General features: G+C 45.4%; 9 non-coding genes across 9 annotated transcripts; all 9 read right to left on the bottom strand.

Annotated features, from left to right (window-relative positions):
• Positions 1–1733: 1733 nt before the first annotated feature.
• Positions 1734–1924, bottom strand: LOC141204648 (U2 spliceosomal RNA). Its single transcript, XR_012275505.1, has one exon. It is a non-coding gene; the product is annotated as a U2 spliceosomal RNA (small nuclear RNA).
• Positions 1925–3039: 1115 nt separating this feature from the next.
• LOC141204649 (U2 spliceosomal RNA) lies at positions 3040–3230 on the bottom strand. The gene has a single exon (XR_012275506.1). It is a non-coding gene; the product is annotated as a U2 spliceosomal RNA (small nuclear RNA).
• A 1115-nt stretch (positions 3231–4345) lies between these two features.
• LOC141204650 (U2 spliceosomal RNA) lies at positions 4346–4536 on the bottom strand. Its single transcript, XR_012275507.1, has one exon. It is a non-coding gene; the product is annotated as a U2 spliceosomal RNA (small nuclear RNA).
• Positions 4537–5651: 1115 nt separating this feature from the next.
• On the bottom strand, positions 5652–5842 carry LOC141204651 (U2 spliceosomal RNA). The gene has a single exon (XR_012275508.1). It is a non-coding gene; the product is annotated as a U2 spliceosomal RNA (small nuclear RNA).
• A 1120-nt stretch (positions 5843–6962) lies between these two features.
• LOC141204652 (U2 spliceosomal RNA) lies at positions 6963–7153 on the bottom strand. The gene has a single exon (XR_012275509.1). It is a non-coding gene; the product is annotated as a U2 spliceosomal RNA (small nuclear RNA).
• Positions 7154–8268: 1115 nt separating this feature from the next.
• Positions 8269–8459, bottom strand: LOC141204202 (U2 spliceosomal RNA). The gene has a single exon (XR_012275171.1). It is a non-coding gene; the product is annotated as a U2 spliceosomal RNA (small nuclear RNA).
• A 1115-nt stretch (positions 8460–9574) lies between these two features.
• On the bottom strand, positions 9575–9765 carry LOC141204206 (U2 spliceosomal RNA). Its single transcript, XR_012275174.1, has one exon. It is a non-coding gene; the product is annotated as a U2 spliceosomal RNA (small nuclear RNA).
• Positions 9766–10880: 1115 nt separating this feature from the next.
• Positions 10881–11071, bottom strand: LOC141204654 (U2 spliceosomal RNA). The gene has a single exon (XR_012275511.1). It is a non-coding gene; the product is annotated as a U2 spliceosomal RNA (small nuclear RNA).
• Positions 11072–12186: 1115 nt separating this feature from the next.
• Positions 12187–12377, bottom strand: LOC141204183 (U2 spliceosomal RNA). The gene has a single exon (XR_012275153.1). It is a non-coding gene; the product is annotated as a U2 spliceosomal RNA (small nuclear RNA).
• Positions 12378–13090: the final 713 nt, after the last annotated feature.

The following is a 13090-nucleotide window of genomic DNA, read 5'->3' on the forward strand; positions in this document are numbered from 1 at the left end:
TCAGATCATCACAATAACGGATAAGGTAGGTCGAGATGTCTGCAGCCTCCACAAAGGGGTTCGGGAAATGCACCACCATAGGGATCTCGTCATAGGCATACAAGAGACAAAAGGTTAGTCCATCCAATTCATCTAAGTAGTTTTTCTCATTTACCTTTTGTACGAGTTGGTGACAGCATCCCTGGCTCTTGAAGGTGATGGTGTAAGTCCCCTTGTACTCATTGTCCTGGAAGCAGAATATGTCTTCCCGCCGAAACTCCAGAACTCCAAGCAGAATCCTATGGCAGATGTAGTCCAAGTTCTTCTCCGTCCTCGATCCTGCTCCAACTTCAATCCTCACGGTGTTCCGCATCCGGGCATCACCCGATGAATATGTGAGCGTTGCCGGCATCCTTCACTCAGGAACGTACCGACTCTTCTCTCTGAAAGGCGCAAGCCTTCATGGGATCCCTTCCCGTTGCTCCCGGACTAATCCTTCCTCCCAATAGCAGCAGGGGGGTTAAGTCCCTCCGAAGAGGAACGATCCCCCCAGGCCGAGAGAAAGGGTACCAAGAGCACCTCACAGGCAAGACCACACAGGTAAACCTGATAGATCGTGCCAAAAGGCCGAGAAGCGATAACCAGAATTGGTTTCAAACTACGGAGCCACCCAAGGATCCTAAAAAGTCCATTTGTGGAGATGAGCTCCTGGACTCCCGTTAAGAAGACATGTTGTCAACCTCTAGATCCCTTACATGCCTGCACTTTTCGGCTTGCTGCTGCTGCAATCCACGCGTTTTAGATCTGCATAACTCCACCTCTTTAAACACAGCACCTTCACCCCCTGCTGTTCCCACCCGCCTCAACACCGTTGGAAGGGAGGAGAACCAATTAAGGCGGGGGGTGGGGTGGAACGAGCAGCTGTCTACCCTTAGCAGGAGGGCTCCTGATTACATACCTCTCCTGCTGCTGCTGCTGCTGGCTGTCCAGCAGCAGACTGAAGGTGGCTGCTGCTGTGCACAGGTATATAAAGGCTCAGAGCCTATTATGACACGCGCAGCCAGCGTTCCATTGCCACATTCCATCTACTGCAGGCAGGATACCTGGCTGGCTGAATGTCGCTGAGAAGCTCACAGAGACCGCCATAAGCAACAGTTTAACAGAATGCCACAGACTAATCAACCAAACTTTTTGGGTTGGGTTCTCTTTTATAGTCTGCAGGCATTAAATGAAAGAAGTCAGTGTTCCAGCAGAAGGAGACAACGTTTCAGAAAAGGCATTGTAGCAAACCAAAAAAGAAATTTTAAGCGCAGCAGAGTAACCAGCGCACATACCTGTTAGCTCAGGTGAGTTTAAAAGGCTGCTGTTGATAACAAGGGCATTTGCTAAATAGATGGTGTGTGTGCAACAATATACTGAAAGGTCAATTATATTGTGCAGCTTATCTCACCACCTGTAGTTATTTAGGTGAAAGCTCCAAAATGCTTGCCTAATATGTCTGTTTATCCAAAAGGAAGTAAAAAGGGAGAGCTAGAAAGATAGCATTGCATCACATTACATGGCAATGCAATGCACAGTTGCTGAAGTTGAACCAAAATGAGCTTGTAATCTGGCTTCTGCAACTTTGAACATGAAAAATCCAATGAGGAGAAGAAAAGCAGAGCCAAAGAGTCCATCCCAAAATCCGACAAACAAGCAAAATGAACAAAAAACATTGAATTCAATTCTTTCTGATTTTAGAAACTGCATTAAAGAAGGGGTGCACCGGTCCTGGAGATACTGCAATACCAGGTCAATGCGTGGAGTGGACAGAGCAAGCTCTTTTTCCATCTCCCTGTTCTAAAAATCCATTTAATATATGGTCCCCAGATAGGGGACGTATCAGATATTAAACTGATAAGAACAGATACTACACTTGATCTTAGCCAAAAGGCCGAGAAGCGATAACCAGAATTGGTTTCAAACTACGGAGCCACCCAAGGATCCTAAAAAGTCCATTTGTGGAGATGAGCTCCTGGACTCCCGTTAAGAAGACATGTTGTCAACCTCTAGATCCCTTACATGCCTGCACTTTTCGGCTTGCTGCTGCTGCAATCCACGCGTTTTAGATCTGCATAACTCCACCTCTTTAAACACAGCACCTTCACCCCCTGCTGTTCCCACCCGCCTCAACACCGTTGGAAGGGAGGAGAACCAATTAAGGCGGGGGGTGGGGTGGAACGAGCAGCTGTCTACCCTTAGCAGGAGGGCTCCTGATTACATACCTCTCCTGCTGCTGCTGCTGCTGGCTGTCCAGCAGCAGACTGAAGGTGGCTGCTGCTGTGCACAGGTATATAAAGGCTCAGAGCCTATTATGACACGCGCAGCCAGCGTTCCATTGCCACATTCCATCTACTGCAGGCAGGATACCTGGCTGGCTGAATGTCGCTGAGAAGCTCACAGAGACCGCCATAAGCAACAGTTTAACAGAATGCCACAGACTAATCAACCAAACTTTTTGGGTTGGGTTCTCTTTTATAGTCTGCAGGCATTAAATGAAAGAAGTCAGTGTTCCAGCAGAAGGAGACAACGTTTCAGAAAAGGCATTGTAGCAAACCAAAAAAGAAATTTTAAGCGCAGCAGAGTAACCAGCGCACATACCTGTTAGCTCAGGTGAGTTTAAAAGGCTGCTGTTGATAACAAGGGCATTTGCTAAATAGATGGTGTGTGTGCAACAATATACTGAAAGGTCAATTATATTGTGCAGCTTATCTCACCACCTGTAGTTATTTAGGTGAAAGCTCCAAAATGCTTGCCTAATATGTCTGTTTATCCAAAAGGAAGTAAAAAGGGAGAGCTAGAAAGATAGCATTGCATCACATTACATGGCAATGCAATGCACAGTTGCTGAAGTTGAACCAAAATGAGCTTGTAATCTGGCTTCTGCAACTTTGAACATGAAAAATCCAATGAGGAGAAGAAAAGCAGAGCCAAAGAGTCCATCCCAAAATCCGACAAACAAGCAAAATGAACAAAAAACATTGAATTCAATTCTTTCTGATTTTAGAAACTGCATTAAAGAAGGGGTGCACCGGTCCTGGAGATACTGCAATACCAGGTCAATGCGTGGAGTGGACAGAGCAAGCTCTTTTTCCATCTCCCTGTTCTAAAAATCCATTTAATATATGGTCCCCAGATAGGGGACGTATCAGATATTAAACTGATAAGAACAGATACTACACTTGATCTTAGCCAAAAGGCCGAGAAGCGATAACCAGAATTGGTTTCAAACTACGGAGCCACCCAAGGATCCTAAAAAGTCCATTTGTGGAGATGAGCTCCTGGACTCCCGTTAAGAAGACATGTTGTCAACCTCTAGATCCCTTACATGCCTGCACTTTTCGGCTTGCTGCTGCTGCAATCCACGCGTTTTAGATCTGCATAACTCCACCTCTTTAAACACAGCACCTTCACCCCCTGCTGTTCCCACCCGCCTCAACACCGTTGGAAGGGAGGAGAACCAATTAAGGCGGGGGGTGGGGTGGAACGAGCAGCTGTCTACCCTTAGCAGGAGGGCTCCTGATTACATACCTCTCCTGCTGCTGCTGCTGCTGGCTGTCCAGCAGCAGACTGAAGGTGGCTGCTGCTGTGCACAGGTATATAAAGGCTCAGAGCCTATTATGACACGCGCAGCCAGCGTTCCATTGCCACATTCCATCTACTGCAGGCAGGATACCTGGCTGGCTGAATGTCGCTGAGAAGCTCACAGAGACCGCCATAAGCAACAGTTTAACAGAATGCCACAGACTAATCAACCAAACTTTTTGGGTTGGGTTCTCTTTTATAGTCTGCAGGCATTAAATGAAAGAAGTCAGTGTTCCAGCAGAAGGAGACAACGTTTCAGAAAAGGCATTGTAGCAAACCAAAAAAGAAATTTTAAGCGCAGCAGAGTAACCAGCGCACATACCTGTTAGCTCAGGTGAGTTTAAAAGGCTGCTGTTGATAACAAGGGCATTTGCTAAATAGATGGTGTGTGTGCAACAATATACTGAAAGGTCAATTATATTGTGCAGCTTATCTCACCACCTGTAGTTATTTAGGTGAAAGCTCCAAAATGCTTGCCTAATATGTCTGTTTATCCAAAAGGAAGTAAAAAGGGAGAGCTAGAAAGATAGCATTGCATCACATTACATGGCAATGCAATGCACAGTTGCTGAAGTTGAACCAAAATGAGCTTGTAATCTGGCTTCTGCAACTTTGAACATGAAAAATCCAATGAGGAGAAGAAAAGCAGAGCCAAAGAGTCCATCCCAAAATCCGACAAACAAGCAAAATGAACAAAAAACATTGAATTCAATTCTTTCTGATTTTAGAAACTGCATTAAAGAAGGGGTGCACCGGTCCTGGAGATACTGCAATACCAGGTCAATGCGTGGAGTGGACAGAGCAAGCTCTTTTTCCATCTCCCTGTTCTAAAAATCCATTTAATATATGGTCCCCAGATAGGGGACGTATCAGATATTAAACTGATAAGAACAGATACTACACTTGATCTTAGCCAAAAGGCCGAGAAGCGATAACCAGAATTGGTTTCAAACTACGGAGCCACCCAAGGATCCTAAAAAGTCCATTTGTGGAGATGAGCTCCTGGACTCCCGTTAAGAAGACATGTTGTCAACCTCTAGATCCCTTACATGCCTGCACTTTTCGGCTTGCTGCTGCTGCAATCCACGCGTTTTAGATCTGCATAACTCCACCTCTTTAAACACAGCACCTTCACCCCCTGCTGTTCCCACCCGCCTCAACACCGTTGGAAGGGAGGAGAACCAATTAAGGCGGGGGGTGGGGTGGAACGAGCAGCTGTCTACCCTTAGCAGGAGGGCTCCTGATTACATACCTCTCCTGCTGCTGCTGCTGCTGGCTGTCCAGCAGCAGACTGAAGGTGGCTGCTGCTGTGCACAGGTATATAAAGGCTCAGAGCCTATTATGACACGCGCAGCCAGCGTTCCATTGCCACATTCCATCTACTGCAGGCAGGATACCTGGCTGGCTGAATGTCGCTGAGAAGCTCACAGAGACCGCCATAAGCAACAGTTTAACAGAATGCCACAGACTAATCAACCAAACTTTTTGGGTTGGGTTCTCTTTTATAGTCTGCAGGCATTAAATGAAAGAAGTCAGTGTTCCAGCAGAAGGAGACAACGTTTCAGAAAAGGCATTGTAGCAAACCAAAAAAGAAATTTTAAGCGCAGCAGAGTAACCAGCGCACATACCTGTTAGCTCAGGTGAGTTTAAAAGGCTGCTGTTGATAACAAGGGCATTTGCTAAATAGATGGTGTGTGTGCAACAATATACTGAAAGGTCAATTATATTGTGCAGCTTATCTCACCACCTGTAGTTATTTAGGTGAAAGCTCCAAAATGCTTGCCTAATATGTCTGTTTATCCAAAAGGAAGTAAAAAGGGAGAGCTAGAAAGATAGCATTGCATCACATTACATGGCAATGCAATGCACAGTTGCTGAAGTTGAACCAAAATGAGCTTGTAATCTGGCTTCTGCAACTTTGAACATGAAAAATCCAATGAGGAGAAGAAAAGCAGAGCCAAAGAGTCCATCCCAAAATCCGACAAACAAGCAAAATGAACAAAAAACATTGAATTCAATTCTTTCTGATTTTAGAAACTGCATTAAAGAAGGGGTGCACCGGTCCTGGAGATACTGCAATACCAGGTCAATGCGTGGAGTGGACAGAGCAAGCTCTTTTTCCATCTCCCTGTTCTAAAAATCCATTTAATATATGGTCCCCAGATAGGGGACGTATCAGATATTAAACTGATAAGAACAGATACTACACTTGATCTTAGCCAAAAGGCCGAGAAGCGATAACCAGAATTGGTTTCAAACTACGGAGCCACCCAAGGATCCTAAAAAGTCCATTTGTGGAGATGAGCTCCTGGACTCCCGTTAAGAAGACATGTTGTCAACCTCTAGATCCCTTACATGCCTGCACTTTTCGGCTTGCTGCTGCTGCAATCCACGCGTTTTAGATCTGCATAACTCCACCTCTTTAAACACAGCACCTTCACCCCCTGCTGTTCCCACCCGCCTCAACACCGTTGGAAGGGAGGAGAACCAATTAAGGCGGGGGGTGGGGTGGAACGAGCAGCTGTCTACCCTTAGCAGGAGGGCTCCTGATTATATACCTCTCCTGCTGCTGCTGCTGCTGGCTGTCCAGCAGCAGACTGAAGGTGGCTGCTGCTGTGCACAGGTATATAAAGGCTCAGAGCCTATTATGACACGCGCAGCCAGCGTTCCATTGCCACATTCCATCTACTGCAGGCAGGATACCTGGCTGGCTGAATGTCGCTGAGAAGCTCACAGAGACCGCCATAAGCAACAGTTTAACAGAATGCCACAGACTAATCAACCAAACTTTTTGGGTTGGGTTCTCTTTTATAGTCTGCAGGCATTAAATGAAAGAAGTCAGTGTTCCAGCAGAAGGAGACAACGTTTCAGAAAAGGCATTGTAGCAAACCAAAAAAGAAATTTTAAGCGCAGCAGAGTAACCAGCGCACATACCTGTTAGCTCAGGTGAGTTTAAAAGGCTGCTGTTGATAACAAGGGCATTTGATTTGCTAAATAGATGGTGTGTGTGCAACAATATACTGAAAGGTCAATTATATTGTGCAGCTTATCTCACCACCTGTAGTTATTTAGGTGAAAGCTCCAAAATGCTTGCCTAATATGTCTGTTTATCCAAAAGGAAGTAAAAAGGGAGAGCTAGAAAGATAGCATTGCATCACATTACATGGCAATGCAATGCACAGTTGCTGAAGTTGAACCAAAATGAGCTTGTAATCTGGCTTCTGCAACTTTGAACATGAAAAATCCAATGAGGAGAAGAAAAGCAGAGCCAAAGAGTCCATCCCAAAATCCGACAAACAAGCAAAATGAACAAAAAACATTGAATTCAATTCTTTCTGATTTTAGAAACTGCATTAAAGAAGGGGTGCACCGGTCCTGGAGATACTGCAATACCAGGTCAATGCGTGGAGTGGACAGAGCAAGCTCTTTTTCCATCTCCCTGTTCTAAAAATCCATTTAATATATGGTCCCCAGATAGGGGACGTATCAGATATTAAACTGATAAGAACAGATACTACACTTGATCTTAGCCAAAAGGCCGAGAAGCGATAACCAGAATTGGTTTCAAACTACGGAGCCACCCAAGGATCCTAAAAAGTCCATTTGTGGAGATGAGCTCCTGGACTCCCGTTAAGAAGACATGTTGTCAACCTCTAGATCCCTTACATGCCTGCACTTTTCGGCTTGCTGCTGCTGCAATCCACGCGTTTTAGATCTGCATAACTCCACCTCTTTAAACACAGCACCTTCACCCCCTGCTGTTCCCACCCGCCTCAACACCGTTGGAAGGGAGGAGAACCAATTAAGGCGGGGGGTGGGGTGGAACGAGCAGCTGTCTACCCTTAGCAGGAGGGCTCCTGATTACATACCTCTCCTGCTGCTGCTGCTGCTGGCTGTCCAGCAGCAGACTGAAGGTGGCTGCTGCTGTGCACAGGTATATAAAGGCTCAGAGCCTATTATGACACGCGCAGCCAGCGTTCCATTGCCACATTCCATCTACTGCAGGCAGGATACCTGGCTGGCTGAATGTCGCTGAGAAGCTCACAGAGACCGCCATAAGCAACAGTTTAACAGAATGCCACAGACTAATCAACCAAACTTTTTGGGTTGGGTTCTCTTTTATAGTCTGCAGGCATTAAATGAAAGAAGTCAGTGTTCCAGCAGAAGGAGACAACGTTTCAGAAAAGGCATTGTAGCAAACCAAAAAAGAAATTTTAAGCGCAGCAGAGTAACCAGCGCACATACCTGTTAGCTCAGGTGAGTTTAAAAGGCTGCTGTTGATAACAAGGGCATTTGCTAAATAGATGGTGTGTGTGCAACAATATACTGAAAGGTCAATTATATTGTGCAGCTTATCTCACCACCTGTAGTTATTTAGGTGAAAGCTCCAAAATGCTTGCCTAATATGTCTGTTTATCCAAAAGGAAGTAAAAAGGGAGAGCTAGAAAGATAGCATTGCATCACATTACATGGCAATGCAATGCACAGTTGCTGAAGTTGAACCAAAATGAGCTTGTAATCTGGCTTCTGCAACTTTGAACATGAAAAATCCAATGAGGAGAAGAAAAGCAGAGCCAAAGAGTCCATCCCAAAATCCGACAAACAAGCAAAATGAACAAAAAACATTGAATTCAATTCTTTCTGATTTTAGAAACTGCATTAAAGAAGGGGTGCACCAGTGCTGGAGATACTGCAATACCAGGTCAATGCGTGGAGTGGACAGAGCAAGCTCTTTTTCCATCTCCCTGTTCTAAAAATCCATTTAATATATGGTCCCCAGATAGGGGACGTATCAGATATTAAACTGATAAGAACAGATACTACACTTGATCTTAGCCAAAAGGCCGAGAAGCGATAACCAGAATTGGTTTCAAACTACGGAGCCACCCAAGGATCCTAAAAAGTCCATTTGTGGAGATGAGCTCCTGGACTCCCGTTAAGAAGACATGTTGTCAACCTCTAGATCCCTTACATGCCTGCACTTTTCGGCTTGCTGCTGCTGCAATCCACGCGTTTTAGATCTGCATAACTCCACCTCTTTAAACACAGCACCTTCACCCCCTGCTGTTCCCACCCGCCTCAACACCGTTGGAAGGGAGGAGAACCAATTAAGGCGGGGGGTGGGGTGGAACGAGCAGCTGTCTACCCTTAGCAGGAGGGCTCCTGATTACATACCTCTCCTGCTGCTGCTGCTGCTGGCTGTCCAGCAGCAGACTGAAGGTGGCTGCTGCTGTGCACAGGTATATAAAGGCTCAGAGCCTATTATGACACGCGCAGCCAGCGTTCCATTGCCACATTCCATCTACTGCAGGCAGGATACCTGGCTGGCTGAATGTCGCTGAGAAGCTCACAGAGACCGCCATAAGCAACAGTTTAACAGAATGCCACAGACTAATCAACCAAACTTTTTGGGTTGGGTTCTCTTTTATAGTCTGCAGGCATTAAATGAAAGAAGTCAGTGTTCCAGCAGAAGGAGACAACGTTTCAGAAAAGGCATTGTAGCAAACCAAAAAAGAAATTTTAAGCGCAGCAGAGTAACCAGCGCACATACCTGTTAGCTCAGGTGAGTTTAAAAGGCTGCTGTTGATAACAAGGGCATTTGCTAAATAGATGGTGTGTGTGCAACAATATACTGAAAGGTCAATTATATTGTGCAGCTTATCTCACCACCTGTAGTTATTTAGGTGAAAGCTCCAAAATGCTTGCCTAATATGTCTGTTTATCCAAAAGGAAGTAAAAAGGGAGAGCTAGAAAGATAGCATTGCATCACATTACATGGCAATGCAATGCACAGTTGCTGAAGTTGAACCAAAATGAGCTTGTAATCTGGCTTCTGCAACTTTGAACATGAAAAATCCAATGAGGAGAAGAAAAGCAGAGCCAAAGAGTCCATCCCAAAATCCGACAAACAAGCAAAATGAACAAAAAACATTGAATTCAATTCTTTCTGATTTTAGAAACTGCATTAAAGAAGGGGTGCACCGGTCCTGGAGATACTGTAATACCAGGTCAATGCGTGGAGTGGACAGAGCAAGCTCTTTTTCCATCTCCCTGTTCTAAAAATCCATTTAATATATGGTCCCCAGATAGGGGACGTATCAGATATTAAACTGATAAGAACAGATACTACACTTGATCTTAGCCAAAATGCCGAGAAGCGATAACCAGAATTGGTTTCAAACTACGGAGCCACCCAAGGATCCTAAAAAGTCCATTTGTGGAGATGAGCTCCTGGACTCCCGTTAAGAAGACATGTTGTCAACCTCTAGATCCCTTACATGCCTGCACTTTTCGGCTTGCTGCAGCTGCAATCCACGCGTTTTAGATCTGCATAACTCCACCTCTTTAAACACAGCACCTTCACCCCCTGCTGTTCCCACCCGCCTCAACACCGTTGGAAGGGAGGAGAACCAATTAAGGCGGGGGGTGGGGTGGAACGAGCAGCTGTCTACCCTTAGCAGGAGGGCTCCTGATTACATACCTCTCCTGCTGCTGCTGCTGCTGGCTGTCCAGCAGCAGACTGAAGGTGGCTGCTGCTGTGCACAGGTATATAAAGGCTCAGAGCCTATTATGACACGCGCAGCCAGCGTTCCATTGCCACATTCCATCTACTGCAGGCAGGATACCTGGCTGGCTGAATGTCGCTGAGAAGCTCACAGAGACCGCCATAAGCAACAGTTTAACAGAATGCCACAGACTAATCAACCAAACTTTTTGGGTTGGGTTCTCTTTTATAGTCTGCAGGCATTAAATGAAAGAAGTCAGTGTTCCAGCAGAAGGAGACAACGTTTCAGAAAAGGCATTGTAGCAAACCAAAAAAGAAATTTTAAGCGCAGCAGAGTAACCAGCGCACATACCTGTTAGCTCAGGTGAGTTTAAAAGGCTGCTGTTGATAACAAGGGCATTTGCTAAATAGATGGTGTGTGTGCAACAATATACTGAAAGGTCAATTATATTGTGCAGCTTATCTCACCACCTGTAGTTATTTAGGTGAAAGCTCCAAAATGCTTGCCTAATATGTCTGTTTATCCAAAAGGAAGTAAAAAGGGAGAGCTAGAAAGATAGCATTGCATCACATTACATGGCAATGCAATGCACAGTTGCTGAAGTTGAACCAAAATGAGCTTGTAATCTGGCTTCTGCAACTTTGAACATGAAAAATCCAATGAGGAGAAGAAAAGCAGAGCCAAAGAGTCCATCCCAAAATCCGACAAACAAGCAAAATGAACAAAAAACATTGAATTCAATTCTTTCTAATTTTAGAAACTGCATTAAAGAAGGGGTGCACCGGTCCTGGAGATACTGCAATACCAGGTCAATGCGTGGAGTGGACAGAGCAAGCTCTTTTTCCATCTCCCTGTTCTAAAAATCCATTTAATATATGGTCCCCAGATAGGGGACGTATCAGATATTAAACTGATAAGAACAGATACTACACTTGATCTTAGCCAAAAGGCCGAGAAGCGATAACCAGAATTGGTTTCAAACTACGGAGCCACCCAAGGATCCTAAAAAGTCCATTTGTGGAGATGAGCTCCTGGACTCCCGTTAAGAAGACATGTTGTCAACCTCTAGATCCCTTACATGCCTGCACTTTTCGGCTTGCTGCTGCTGCAATCCACGCGTTTTAGATCTGCATAACTCCACCTCTTTAAACACAGCACCTTCACCCCCTGCTGTTCCCACCCGCCTCAACACCGTTGGAAGGGAGGAGAACCAATTAAGGCGGGGGGTGGGGTGGAACGAGCAGCTGTCTACCCTTAGCAGGAGGGCTCCTGATTACATACCTCTCCTGCTGCTGCTGCTGCTGGCTGTCCAGCAACAGACTGAAGGTGGCTGCTGCTGTGCACAGGTATATAAAGGCTCAGAGCCTATTATGACACGCGCAGCCAGCGTTCCATTGCCACATTCCATCTACTGCTGGCAGGATACCTGGCTGGCTGAATGTCGCTGAGAAGCTCACAGAGACCGCCATAAGCAACAGTTTAACAGAATGCCACAGACTAATCAACCAAACTTTTTGGGTTGGGTTCTCTTTTATAGTCTGCAGGCATTAAATGAAAGAAGTCAGTGTTCCAGCAGAAGGAGACAACGTTTCAGAAAAGGCATTGTAGCAAACCAAAAAAGAAATTTTAAGCGCAGCAGAGTAACCAGCGCACATACCTGTTAGCTCAGGTGAGTTTAAAAGGCTGCTGTTGATAACAAGGGCATTTGCTAAATAGATGGTGTGTGTGCAACAATATACTGAAAGGTCAATTATATTGTGCAGCTTATCTCACCACCTGTAGTTATTTAGGTGAAAGCTCCAAAATGCTTGCCTAATATGTCTGTTTATCCAAAAGGAAGTAAAAAGGGAGAGCTAGAAAGATAGCATTGCATCACATTACATGGCAATGCAATGCACAGTTGCTGAAGTTGAACCAAAATGAGCTTGTAATCTGGCTTCTGCAACTTTGAACATGAAAAATCCAATGAGGAGAAGAAAAGCAGAGCCAAAGAGTCCATCCCAAAATCCGACAAACAAGCAAAATGAACAAAAAACATTGAATTCAATTCTTTCTAATTTTAGAAACTGCATTAAAGAAGGGGTGCACCGGTCCTGGAGATACTGCAATACCAGGTCAATGCGTGGAGTGGACAGAGCAAGCTCTTTTTCCATCTCCCTGTTCTAAAAATCCATTTAATATATGGTCCCCAGATAGGGGACGTATCAGATATTAAACTGATAAGAACAGATACTACACTTGATCTTAGCCAAAATGCCGAGAAGCGATAACCAGAATTGGTTTCAAACTACGGAGCCACCCAAGGATCCTAAAAAGTCCATTTGTGGAGATGAGCTCCTGGACTCCCGTTAAGAAGACATGTTGTCAACCTCTAGATCCCTTACATGCCTGCACTTTTCGGCTTGCTGCTGCTGCAATCCACGCGTTTTAGATCTGCATAACTCCACCTCTTTAAACACAGCACCTTCACCCCCTGCTGTTCCCACCCGCCTCAACACCGTTGGAAGGGAGGAGAACCAATTAAGGCGGGGGGTGGGGTGGAACGAGCAGCTGTCTACCCTTAGCAGGAGGGCTCCTGATTACATACCTCTCCTGCTGCTGCTGCTGCTGGCTGTCCAGCAGCAGACTGAAGGTGGCTGCTGCTGTGCACAGGTATATAAAGGCTCAGAGCCTATTATGACACGCGCAGCCAGCGTTCCATTGCCACATTCCATCTACTGCAGGCAGGATACCTGGCTGGCTGAATGTCGCTGAGAAGCTCACAGAGACCGCCATAAGCAACAGTTTAACAGAATGCCACAGACTAATCAACCAAACGTTTTGGGTTGGGTTCTCTTTTATAGTCTGCAGGCATTAAATGAAAGAAGTCAGTGTTCCAGCAGAAGGAGACAACGTTTCAGAAAAGGCATTGTAGCAAACCAAAAAAGAAATTTTAAGCGCAGCAGAGTAACCAGCGCACATACCTGTTAGCTCAGGTGAGT

This window comes from Phyllobates terribilis, unplaced genomic scaffold (genome assembly GCF_046119375.1).
Source record: "Phyllobates terribilis strain yellow unplaced genomic scaffold, ASM4611937v1 Scaffold_134__1_contigs__length_4944459, whole genome shotgun sequence".
NCBI lineage: Eukaryota > Metazoa > Chordata > Amphibia > Anura > Dendrobatidae > Phyllobates > Phyllobates terribilis.